Raw genomic sequence first — 12,577 nt, 5'->3', positions numbered from 1 at the left:
ATGCTCAAACAACATCACAAAAACAGCTAGTCCAATAATTATGCGTGAACCATGTGCACAAACTGGCTGCTGCACTTCCTACATTACAACTGTGGCTATTGTTCAAAAGCACTCGGCAAAGTGTTCGGAGACATCCTGAGATTGGGAGAAGCATCATCTCCAAATGCAAATCTTTCGTTTTTTTGCAACAAAACTCAAAAGTGATCACCAGGGATTGGAAGCCTGACGCTGCACTTTCGAACATTGATACTGTAGAGCAGCAACATGCAATGCAAGACTTCTACAACCGCGACTGAAAGCAGAACGCGATCTCACTGGACTTGTGCCCTGAACACGCAGTGCAAGCAACACGTTTGTGTTGAAAAGCGACCTTCCTGTTCATGTTAGCTGCCCTGACCTCACCAAAGTAGCGACTACAGTAAACAGGAATTCAAACAACCGGCTCATTCGTGACCAGGATCCATAATATTTTTGTTCTGTAAAGGCAAGTAAAATAGAGTTGAGATGCCGATCCAAATGAATGGAGCAGGCTTGAGGGGCTGAATGGCTGAGCCATTGTTCCTCAAACCTCAATAATGATTTTTCAGACTTACTTAAGGGGCGAGGCGGTGACATAGTGGTATTGTCAATGAGCTAGTAACCCAGGGAAAGATCTGGTAGATGGTGATATTTCAAGTCACAAAATAAAAAAAGTCAAGAGATGACCTGGAAACCATTGTCGATTGTCATTAAAAACCCATCTGGTTCATTAATGTCCTTTAGGTAAGGAAATCTGCCATCCTTACCAGGTCTGGCCTACATGTGACTCCGGATGAACAGCAATGTGGTGGACTCGCAAAAATACCCTCAGAAATGGAGGACAATTAGTGATGGACAATAAATGCTGGCCGGGCCAGTGACACCCACATCCCGTATAATAATTTTTAAAAAACTTCGCACATGGGACCAATACTTAACTCAATCAATATTTTAGCCAAATGCTTTGCTGCTACATTAATAAACCTTCGACATGGTCCTCTCAATTCATCTTGGATGAGATTCCTGCTCAATTCTGGGATTAAGCACCGTACGTTCTAGCAAAGCTGAAAGGTCATCGGAGTACTCGCCATCAGCTCCATGCCCACACAATGCCCGGAATTGGGCAATGATTCTTGGTTATTGCTGGGTATGGATGCCACCCACTGCCCCGGACTAGTTACCCTGAAAAAGTGGCCATTCTCCTTGGAAGGTAGTTTGCTATAACTGTGTGAGTTATTAGGCCACTTCGCTTAGGAGTCAACCACGCGGGTGCGGGACTGGAGTCACACGACGGACATCAGAGAACAACAATCCGTTTGCTTCGTGGCCACTTTTACCAATACCAGAAGATCAATTCGCTTATCAAAAAGAGCAACTTCAGGGCATGGTTCAAAGCCGCACCTCGCCACTATCTGCTTAGGACAACTAAGAATAGACAGGGAGCTCTGGTCTTACCGATAATGCCAAACCCAGACGACAGTAAAGAGAGACCGTCCAACCTATTTTTCGAGCATTTTCAGGTTCCAGTAACTGTGTTATTTTTTTTTTTTAAACTACTATAATAATATTCAGTTAGCCACCCCTTAGGGCTGCACACAAACCCATAGTCAAGAGAAACGGAGATTGCAATGCTGCTCTTCACCATTCAAATGGGTATGTTAAAGTAACAAACAGAAATGCTCACACTTTGCCAGGATCCTATTGGCGACACAATGTGCACAGTGGGCTATTTTTGTAAAAAAAAAAGTTATTTATTTAAATCAATTCAATGGCAGCCGGAACCAGTCTGGTGAAAAGTCGCCAATCTGAAATAGTTCTTTTTCTATCTTCACAAATGCTGTCTGACCTGCATTTTCTATTTTTAGACCAAAATCAGAGCTTTTGCAGCAAATCCTCCTGCAACCACATAAGCGGAGTTTGAACAGTGAACGGCGTGTACTGACAGCAACACAGTAACTCGAATATTGCCATACAACGTGTACACACACACACAATGTGCATACAGACACATGCAAGTGGGTCACCTCAAAGTGCTTTAAAAGCCATTTAAGTATTTTGAAGAGTAGCCACTGTTCAAATGCGGTTGTCAACTTGCACACAGCAAGCCCTCAGAAACGTAAATCAAACAATAGGCCAGATAATCTACAAAATTGGTGGAAATACTCAGCAGATCAGGCAGCATCAGTTGAGAGATTCAGTTAACCTGCGGAGTATCTGCAGCATGTTTTTGGATTGCAGATTCCTATCACCCACAGTAGTTTGCTTTGGTGTTTGCAGCCAATGTGGAGGGAGGGATAAATATTGGTCAAACACCAGGGACGAACATCTCTCCTTTTCAACATTTGTGCCCTGGGACCTTTCGCAATCACCCCAGATGCTGGCGGGGCCTCCATTTAATGCCTCACCCGAAACAACGGCGCCTCAGACAGCGCAGCGCGCCCCTTGGGACGACACCCGAGTTGCCAGCCTGGATTACAGGCTCTAGTCTCGGGAGGAAAGCCTGCGAAATCGGTCTCTGCACCCAACACAGGAGCACTATCACACGCCTTGCGTGGCACGTCAGCATTTTGCGGGCGGACGAGGGTTTGTGGAGAAATCCCTGAAAATCTAAGTTAGTCCTGTGTGCATTCAAATGCCTGAATGCCCTGTGAAATCAAGGATAAACAAAACCCGGATGCTGTAGTTAAGCAAGATATTATTGATCGTCAGCAGAACGGTGTCTCTGGTATTGCCTAATACCCAATATAAATATTTGACAGCTACTTAGTTGCTGTTTAACTTTGCGCTTTTCATAAGGGCATTAAAGGCGCAAATAGGCCGTTCAGCCCCAAGGGCCTGCTCCACCATTCAGAGATCTACACGGCAACTCAATTTTCTGTCTTTATTCCATAATCCTTACCTAACAAGCATCTATCAATCCGAATCTTGGGATTTCACTGACCGAGCACCCAGACTCAATCCCAAAGATTCACAAACTTTTAACTGAAGAAATCTCTCCACATCTCATTCCTGAACGGTCAACCCCTTATTTGAGACTGCACCCTCATTCTAGACTCTCCAGGCAGGGGGGAAATAGGCTTTCAACATCTAGCACTGGGTTAAAAAAAAAATTTTTTTTAATTATGTTTTTCAATTAAATCCTTCCAGAACCTATTCCATTAGTAAACGGTGGAACTGGCTGTACAGGGAAGGCCTGGTGATTTATTTAATCATCAAGGCTGCTACATTATTCAGTTATCTGCATTTTAATCTCAGCGGGAGATTTCCATCCCTTTCTTTCGCTAGACAGTGCTGGAAGCTACACAGCCTGTATTCTGAAGCCGGCAACGGCCAAACCTCTTATTAACTGGAGCGATTCAGTGATACTTGGCCGCTGCCTGTGGCCACAGCAACAGTGCCGCCATAGAGCTGGTACAATGTGCTTCCTTCGCTGCTCCAGTTTTCCGCTGATTTTCACGTCCATCCCTCTGGAAAGAACCCATGTGTTTTGTTTAAAAAAGGTATTATTAACCAGCAACCCTATTGCTAACGATTTGTGTCCGTGTCCACACTCCTTCACCTCATTTCGATTGTTAGTTCCCAAGTATATTGCGATCCAATATTTCCTCATGACAATCAGAATGTATCAAATGGGCCCCAAACATACGCCACACAAGCAGTGTTCCCTCAAGCTTCAAACATGTTCATCTTAAAAGGGAGGACCTTTATAGGTGGTCGAGCACTGTAAACAGAAGCTACCAGGAATATTCTTGCGATCTCCATTTGTTTTTCTTATGAAAATGTAATATCTGGTTTGGGGGGGGGGGCCTCTGTGCTGCACCCCCTCCCCCTTCATTGCACCTTTCTCTAAATAATTATTCAATATGTATGATAGTACAAAGAAAAGTACAGCACAGGAACAGGCCCTTCGGCCCTCCAAGCCTTTGCCTCTGCTATCTCTTCCCTAGATTATTTTAAAATGTACAGATGCAATCTGCCTGGTCTAAGGGTTTTATCTTCCTCAACTTTGATCTAATGCTGATTAATCGGATGGTTCTTTTTTTATTTTAAATGTCACATCATCTCTCATCTGATAATGCCAAGTCCCTGGTAAATCCCAAAGCTAAATATTTAATAATTCTGCGATTTCACTATTGCTCATGTGAATATTTCCTGTCCATCCCTTTGTGGTGCTCTTTTCATCCTAGAATTTACAGTGCAGAAGGAGGCCATTCGGCCCATCGAGTCTGCACCGGCTCTTGGACTGAGCACCCAACTGAAAGCCCACACCTACACCTATCCCGTAACCCCACCTAACCCAAGGGCAATTTACCATGGCCAATCCACCAAACCCACACATCTCTGGACTGTGTGAGGAAACCGGCGCATCCGGAGGAAAGCCACATGGGGAGAACGTGCAAACTCTGCAGACAGTGACCCAAGCCGGGAATCGAACCTGGGACCCTGGAGCTGTGAAGCAACTGTGCTAACCACTGTGCTACCGTGCCGCCCACTTTCCTTTGTTTATTAATGTGCCTATGGAATATTTTATTATTTTGTTTTACGGTCCTTTATCATTTATTGCGTAGTTCCTCTTTGCCTTCCTAATTGTGTTCTTCATTTCTCTTCAAACTCTCCCTGTCACACCGTCCTGTGCTGTTCATTTACTGAGTGGATGTCCCTTTCCGAGATTGTTTAATCGCCCTCAAGTTTTCATTCATCCACGGTGTCTCATTAATGTTTAGTTTGTTGCTTCCTTTGCACACAATAGATTTTTTTTCCTGGACTCGGCTGAACACCATTTAAAATGCTTCCCATTGCAATTCCAGCCCCTTCATTCACAAGATGTGGGCTTCGCTGGCTAGGCCAGTATTTATTGCCCATCCCTGACTGCCCTTGAGAAAGGTGGTGATGAGCTGCCTCCTTGAACAGCTGCAGTCCTTGAGGTGCAAGTTCAGCCACAGTGCTGTTAAGGAGGAAGCTCCAGGACTTGCCCCAGCGACAGTGAAGTTAATATTATTGCGTATTTTAGTTCCCCCTCCCCACCACCCCAAATTCTCATCTCAGGCCGACAAAATCAACTTTTCTCCAATCTGTTACCCTGCTTCTCGTCTTGCTCATGTGCTTCTCAATTATTAGGTCTAGGTTTATTGCATTATGGTCACTATTGCCAAGAAATTCCTCTTCTTTTAATTTGCTTATCTGCCCTGATTCATGTCCCCGTTACTAAATCCAATTGAGAAGTCCTCCCTTGTCGAGCTTCTTCCATGCAAGTTGGAAAGGAGCTCCATCTCTTCATTCCTTATACTCATCTCTTCCGACCAACTTATTTCAGTACCACTGATATCCCTCGTGATAATTATTCTATGTTTTATGCTTATTTTCTCAATCTGCTTTCACATTTCTTCCTCCACCTACCTTCCACTATTAAATGCTCCGCTGGCTATCCCTACCAGAGATATCAATCCTTTTATCTTTTACCTCTAATCCCATGGGTTCTTTCTGGTCTTACTGATGGCTGCAAAATGTTTTGCTAATGCCTTTACGTTATCCCAAATAAGTAGTTACTCCACCTTCCCTTTTACCTTCTCACACCTTTTCTAGACATTTGACACCCTTCAATGTTCAATTTCCCGGTCCTGATTCTTCTGCACTGATTACCGTTGGTGGGGGCTTACTGTGCACAATCTCGTTGCCACATCTCCTCCAACGGGGTGCTGACAGTTCTCAAGTGCGTTGGCAGTAAAGTGCTTTGGGATGGCCTGGGGTAGTGAAAGGCGCTACAGAAATGCAACTCGCTTTCTTTCTTCAATAGCTGAAATTATGTTTCCAGATTCCGCCCATTCTTCTGTCCTGATGGTACTGACTCCCTTCGGGGAGGAGTCACCAAAACATAATCAATCTACACTCCTGAGCTCGATTAATGTCTGGGATCTCAATTCTCCTTATTGTTATACACTTACTTCCCACTTTGTCCCGTTTGAATATCGTGGTTCTGAAGGTTTATTAAGAGCTGATTTTAGTGCTGTTTCCTCACTGATGGATGTACTGTTGAGCTCCAAGATCTGCGAGTATCACCAACCTGAGATAAAGGAAAAGTAATTGGAATATGGATTTAAGCTTCACGTCTTTTCTTTAGCTATCCGAAATAGCTGGCCTGTCAGGGAATGTAGTCTGGGGCCGGTTCAATAACAAAAGTTCCTAAAAATTCTTGAATTGTCAATCGTCACTCCGAAAGCTTCAAAGCAGTAGATGGACAGCCCCTCCCACATTCCTCTGAAGATACCACTCTTGCGTGGCTGCGGATCTGCATGTAAACAACTCTGGTCACCACACGGTGGGAGGACTGAAAAAAAAAAACTGCTGGAGCTCTTTTCTTTGGGAAAGGTGAAGATTAATAGCGGGCCTGTTAAAGGTTTCTAAATTTACAATGGGCCTGACAGGGCGACGTAGAGTGATCCAGGTCAAGGGGGTAGGGATAGAAGATAATTGTTAATGGATCAAATTATGAATTTAGAAGGGATTACTTTACAGAGAGCAGCGAGAATGTGGAACTTTCTGCCGGGTGGAGTGGCTGAACCAGATAGCAGTGACGTATGGAAGCACAGGCTTGGCATGCATGAGGGAAAAGGATCAATGTGAAACAGCAGCGGGATGCGAAGGGGTAATTAGACTGAGCTTATGTGGCATTTAGATATCAGCAGGGACCAAATGGCCTGTTGCTGTGCCATAGATTCTGTGAGATTCAATATGCTAGTAGCCTCACTCAGATAGCACCCCATCCTCCTTCAGCTCTCATGAACATTGAACTTAAGAGTAGGCCATTCGGCCCTTCGATACTGCATCACCATTCAATAAGATCATGGCTGATCTGGTTGAGTCTCAACTTCACTTTGCAGCTTGCCCCCATAACCCTCTCTTGTCTGTCAAAACACCTAACTCTTGCCTTGAATACATTTAATGATCCCCGTTATTGAACATTTCCTTGAACCCTGGTCATTGACAATTTCTCTTCATCACCATCTTAAATGCTATGCTTCATTCTGTTTTTCATTTGTGAACGGCATTGCTGGCTGGGCCAGTATTTATTGCCATCGGAGTGGTTTGTTAGGCCATTTAAGAGCCAACCACATTCCTGTGGGTCTGGAGTCACATGTAGGCCCGACCAGGTAATAACGGCAGATTTCCTTCCCGAAAGGACATTAGTGAACCAGATGGGTTTTTAAATAACAATCAACAATGGTTTCATGGTCTCATTACACTGTAAAGTCTACATTTTTATTTAATTCAAATGTCACCAACTGCTATGGTGGGATTCACACCTAGGTCTCTAGAGCATTACCCTGGATCACTAATCCAGTGACAATACCACTATGCTACTGCCGTCCCAAAGTTTCTGTTTCTCACACAAGTGGAACCCCCCCACCCCATGGTATTTATCCAATCAAATCCCCTCAGGACTTGCTTCAATAAGATCACCTCTCATTCTTCTACACTCCAACGGGTATAACCTGGGTCCAACCTGCCTGCAAAAGTGAAGTCCCTCATCACAGCTTTGAATTTGGACAACGTGCGCCAATGGGCCAGTGTTAGCATTCGCCGTCCTCATCTTAACATTGCTAGGAATTTCCAGATAGAAAATAATCCAAGATCCATCTTGTTCACCTTCGACCGTTCAATGACGATAATGGAGTTATTGATTAATCGCCCTTTGTCAATTAGACAACAAATCAGTGGTGAAGAGCCTTGACACCAACATACCATAGGGAAGAGCAATCAGAATTAATACCTCTTAATTCTGTGTCATCTCAATTCTTTCTAATGCAGCTCGTGTCTCAAGTGCTCTGCCACATACAACCCAGCTCTGACAGGACAAAATGCACACTCTCACTCACTGCTAAATGTGTTGTGAAGATTGGAGTAGGAATAGTATGAAGATTTTAAACGTCCACATCATTTCTCTGAAGTTCTGGTGATAAGGTCAACAACAACCCCGTGGTTTATGTAGCACATTCAACATTCACTGGGGTAATCAGATAGAAGTTGACAATCAGCTTGGTCAAATTGACGAGCTTGAAGCAGTGTCTTCAAAAGAAGGGCTGGAGAGGATCCTGGGTGGCTCAAGGCAGGGCCACCAATTAAATACGGAAGAATGGGAGCATCAGAGGCCAGGTTTGCTGCAGCACGTCTGAGAGAGTCGTCAGGCTGGTGGAGGTTTTGGGGGTGCGGGGGGGTATGAGGGCTGCAATTTCTAAAATCGAGATGTAGATCCAAAGTAGCTGAGCAACCACAGAGCATTGGAGTACTTTGACCGCACCAAATCCGTTCTCCCCACTTCTCTCTCAGTCCTGCAAGATGATTTGTTCCAAATATTTATCCAATTCCTCTTTGGAAGTTAGCATTGGATCTCGGGTGGCACGATGGTGCAGTGGTTAGCACTGCTGCCTCACGGCACCAAGGTTCCAGGTTCAATCCCGGCCCTGGATCACTGTCCGTGTGGAATTTGCACATTCTCCCCGTTTGAGTGGGTTTCGCCCCCACATCCCAAAGATGTGCAGGGTAGGTGGATTGGCCACACTAAATTACCGCTTAATTGGATAAAATGAATTGGATACTCTAAAACATTTTTTTAAAGAAGTTAGCATTGGATCCGACTCTGTGGAGACTTGGTGCAGTGGGAATGTCATTGGGACTAGTGACCCAGAGGTCCAGGCCAATGGTCTGGGGCCACGGGTTCACCACAAAAGCTAGTGGAATTTAAATTCGATTAATAAATCTGGAATTGAAAGCTATCCTTAATAATACTTACAACACCAGGTTAAAGTCCAACAGGTTTGTTTCGATGTCACTAGCTTTCGGAGCGCTGCTCCTTCCTCACCTGAGGAAGGAGCAGCGCTCCGAAAGCTAGTGACATCGAAACAAACCTGTTGGACTTTAACCTGGTGTTGTAAGACTTCTTACTGTGCTCACACCAGTCCAACGCCGGCATCTCCACATCATTAATAATACTGTGAAACTATCATCGACTGCTGTTAAAAACCCATCTGGCTCACTCACTGATGTCTTTCCGGGAATGAAATCTGCCATCTTTACCTGGTCTGGCCTACATGTGACTCCAGACCCACAGCAATGCCGTGGACTCTCAACTGCCCCCTGAGATGGCTCAGCAAGATACAAAGTTCAATGTCAATTAGGGATGGGGAACAAATGCTGGTACACATCCCATGAATAAATTTTAAAAACCCTTCCAGGCCGTGCAGGCGCAAGCTTAACAGCTCGCCGGGTAAAATAACTTCACCTCACCTCCGCTTTTGTCCAGTCTCCTAAATGTGAGCGGACCCTGCTGCCTGTGAAGAGTTATTTACTGCCTCAAAATCTTACATCATTTTGATCAATCCCTTGTCAAGTCTCTTGGGTTAACTCTTCAGACAAAGGATGCACCCAAGGGTGGCAGACATTCAGCTACCAAAACAACAGAAAAGTGCTGCGAGGAGAAAAAAAATTAATGAAACAGTGGAGGGGGTGGGGTGTTGGATTAATGTCTCAGGTGGATATAGTCCTATCACTGATCTTTCATCACACAAAACAGAAAAGCACAGTCCCCAATCACCGTGGCACCCCTAAAAAAACTCTTGCATGCTCGGAGGAGAAACTATATACATAAGGAGGATTGTTTTTCATCTCATTACAACCTGGCTGACAAAATACATCCCTCCATCTATCCCACCCCTCCCTGTGGATCCTGTCCATTTCAGTCAGTAGCTGGAAGGAAATCGACCATCCACCCCCACTCCTTGTCATCCAAACTAAAACGGGCAGAAAAATCAACCTCATTTCCTAACTGTCTGCATGGTTTCCATCATCCCATTCAAATCCTAAATTAAATCACGTCCCCCCCCCACCCCCCGATTCAATAATGCAATCTCAGATGTGTCTGTCTGGGAAGGGGATCGGGGAGCGCTGTCGCACGCTGCCTGTTGTTGTTGTTTGTTGTGTGTTTAATGGCACAGACAAGCCTTTCTTCGGATCCTCACGCTGCTGCAATCTCTGTTCCACCACCCGCCTCCCCCCAAAAAACGTGGCGCGCCTGAAACCCAGCACTTTCTCATTTAAAAACAAAAGAAAATGGTCAATTTCACAAACACAGCGCGGGAGCAACACCGCTTCACCGGACCAAAGGGGGGGGGGGGGCAATGAAAAGTAAAATAGCTCCGAATCCTTACACTTGGAAAAGGGGGGGGGGGTTAAAACGAATTAGCACGGGCCATCTGACGTTGAAAAATGTCACACGTAAATTACAGCACGTTTCTGAATGAGGAGTGGTGGTGGGTTGTATATAATGATTGCATTGTGAGATATAGAGAGGTATAAATCCCAACACACCCAGTTGATGCGAAAACAAATGGGAATTTCTGGATCGATTGACGGAGCAAGTGGCTGGCTCCATGTGTGATGGGTCTGAGTGAGGGACCCACACGCTGCTCTTTGTTTTCAGTCTCTGAGCGTGCTCCTGCCTACGTGCATCAGCATCACCTCCCCATACACACACAGTGGGAGAGACATCTCCCCCAACAACAAAAAAACAACCCCCTGCCTCCCTCTCCTGCTCACTGACCCACCTTTAATCCCACCGCCACTTTTGAGACACCCTTCCCCACACCACCGCGAAGGGGATTTTAAACAAATATCTAAAATAACAGGGCGGCCTGTGGAGTTTGCTGGGATGAAGTTCACATGACGCCATCGGCATAGATGAGAGAATATGAATCGAGGTTAACCGAGACGCCCAAAAAAAGCGTCTCAAAGTTCTTAAGGACACGAGGAATGTGCAGAGAGAGGGGGACACCCACACACACACAAAAAGAAACGTGCAACGGATTCGTACAACCCGGTGAGAATCAATCCATGAACCAGGAACAAGTAACTCGTGTCGCAGCGGCGATTGAACCACAGTGTGTGTGCCTTGCTGCAGAGGGTGGAAAGAAATGGGGAAGCCCAAGTTACAGACAGCAAGTGGAAATGAATAAACTTTTGTGTTTTTTGGGGGAAGAGTTGGGGGGGGGGGAAAGAGAGAGTGGGCAGTGGCAGGAGGATGGAACGTTGCGACAGCACCTTTGGAATGTCCAGCTCGCATGTAACAACAGCGCGATCCGGGCAAGGTTCTAAATTCGAACGCGGTGCGCGCCCACGTTCCAATCCCCCCCGCTCACTGTCGCCAGCAAGATGTTCAGCCAGATCACATACATACACACAAAAGTTTACAACTTACCCGGGAGATAGACATATAAATAGACAAGATCGAGGCGCGTCGCCGCTCCAGGACAAGAGGTTATTAATCGTGCTTCCTGGCGAGACGCCGTTACATTAAAAATGCACTCACCGGCACAGCGTGAACTTCACTTTCTTTTTTTTTTAAAAATACACACACACGACCTCGTTGTTGATGTGGGTGAAGCTACTGCTCTGCTTTCTTTAGGTTAGGGAGGAGGAGGGTGTTAGTTACGTTCGGCGCAGGCGCGTTTGGGCCGTTTGAAATCTTGAATCAAACACATTTGCATAGGGGCGATGATGTCAGTTTCAAAGCCAAATAAGGCAAGAGGGGAACGCGGGAAACGCGGCCGCGACCCTCCCTCATCCGCCCACCCGTCCATCCCCATCACACACACAACGTCACAGGATGTTTGTATTCTGATATGGAAAGAGGAAGGTGCTTTTAAAGCCCTGCTCAAGTCGCAGTTACAAATCAGTGTTCCGGGGGGGGGGGCGAGCTCAGTGCTACGAAGGTGTTTGACTCAGAAAGCCTTGCCCAGAATGATCACCTGGAACAAGTCACTGTGTAGTTCGGCTCACATTGGGGGGGGGGGTCAGTATAGAACGATCCATCAGTGTTGTGGGTGGATGGGGAGACAGGAGGGTAACAATGTCACTGAGAGCTGTAGGAAACTGATTAATGCGGCCACCCTCGCGTGTGCTGCAGCCGGATTTGACTGGCGGGGGTCGGGGAGGGGGAAGTTCCGACCATTGTAAAATCCATTGTGTCTTTTTTGGGGGGGAAACTGGAGACAAAATGTCACAGACGTTTTCCTCTGCCCTCTTCCCGCAAGCTTCAATGAAGAGGTGTTGCAGAGGCAATGACTCTTTTCAATAGCTAGCTTCCCTGAAATAGAACCCCGACAGTCCAGAAGGAGGCCATTCGGCCCATCGAGGCGACACCGACCCTCAAAGAGCACTCCACCTAGGCCCAATCCCCCACCCTATCACTGTACCACCAGCCAAACCGCACAACTCTGGACACTCAAGGGGCAATAATTTTAGCATGGTCAATCCACCTAACCTGCACATCCTTGGATTGTGGGAGGAAACTGGAGCGCCCGGAGGAAACCCACTCAGACACGGGTAGAACGTGCAAACTCCACACAGTCACCTGAGGTCGGAATCGAACCCGGGTCCCTGGCACTATGAGGCAGCCGTGCTAACCACAGTGCCACTCCCTTGAAAGAAGGCCCTTTAAAGAGAGAACTAACTGCCTTTATTGTTTACCCATCCCAAATCCCTGCACAGCAAATTGTGCAGATTTGAA

The 12,577-nt window shown here is 46.0% G+C and overlaps 1 protein-coding gene across 4 annotated transcripts in view; it reads right to left on the bottom strand.

Annotated features, from left to right (window-relative positions):
• Window positions 1-11,531, bottom strand: part of sinhcaf (SIN3-HDAC complex associated factor) — a 37,759-nt gene extending 26,228 nt beyond the window's left edge. Inside the window, exons 1-2 of one of the 4 annotated variants that reach the window (XM_072484294.1) lie at window positions 11,378-11,531; window positions 5,961-6,079 (exon numbers count right to left, since the gene is read on the bottom strand). The gene's annotated coding sequence lies outside the window, so the exon portion shown is untranslated. Of the gene's footprint in view, window positions 1-5,960; window positions 6,080-11,266 lie in introns of all 4 variants that reach the window. The other 3 variants (XM_072484295.1, XM_072484296.1, XM_072484297.1) reach the window with 3 other exon arrangements.
• Between the last annotated feature and the right edge of the window lie 1,046 nt (window positions 11,532-12,577).

The sequence above is a fragment of the Scyliorhinus torazame genome, chromosome 19 (assembly GCF_047496885.1).
Source record: "Scyliorhinus torazame isolate Kashiwa2021f chromosome 19, sScyTor2.1, whole genome shotgun sequence".
NCBI lineage: Eukaryota > Metazoa > Chordata > Chondrichthyes > Carcharhiniformes > Scyliorhinidae > Scyliorhinus > Scyliorhinus torazame.
The sequence above is the reverse complement of the archived record's forward strand: the minus strand, read 5'-3'. Positions and strand labels throughout refer to the sequence as shown.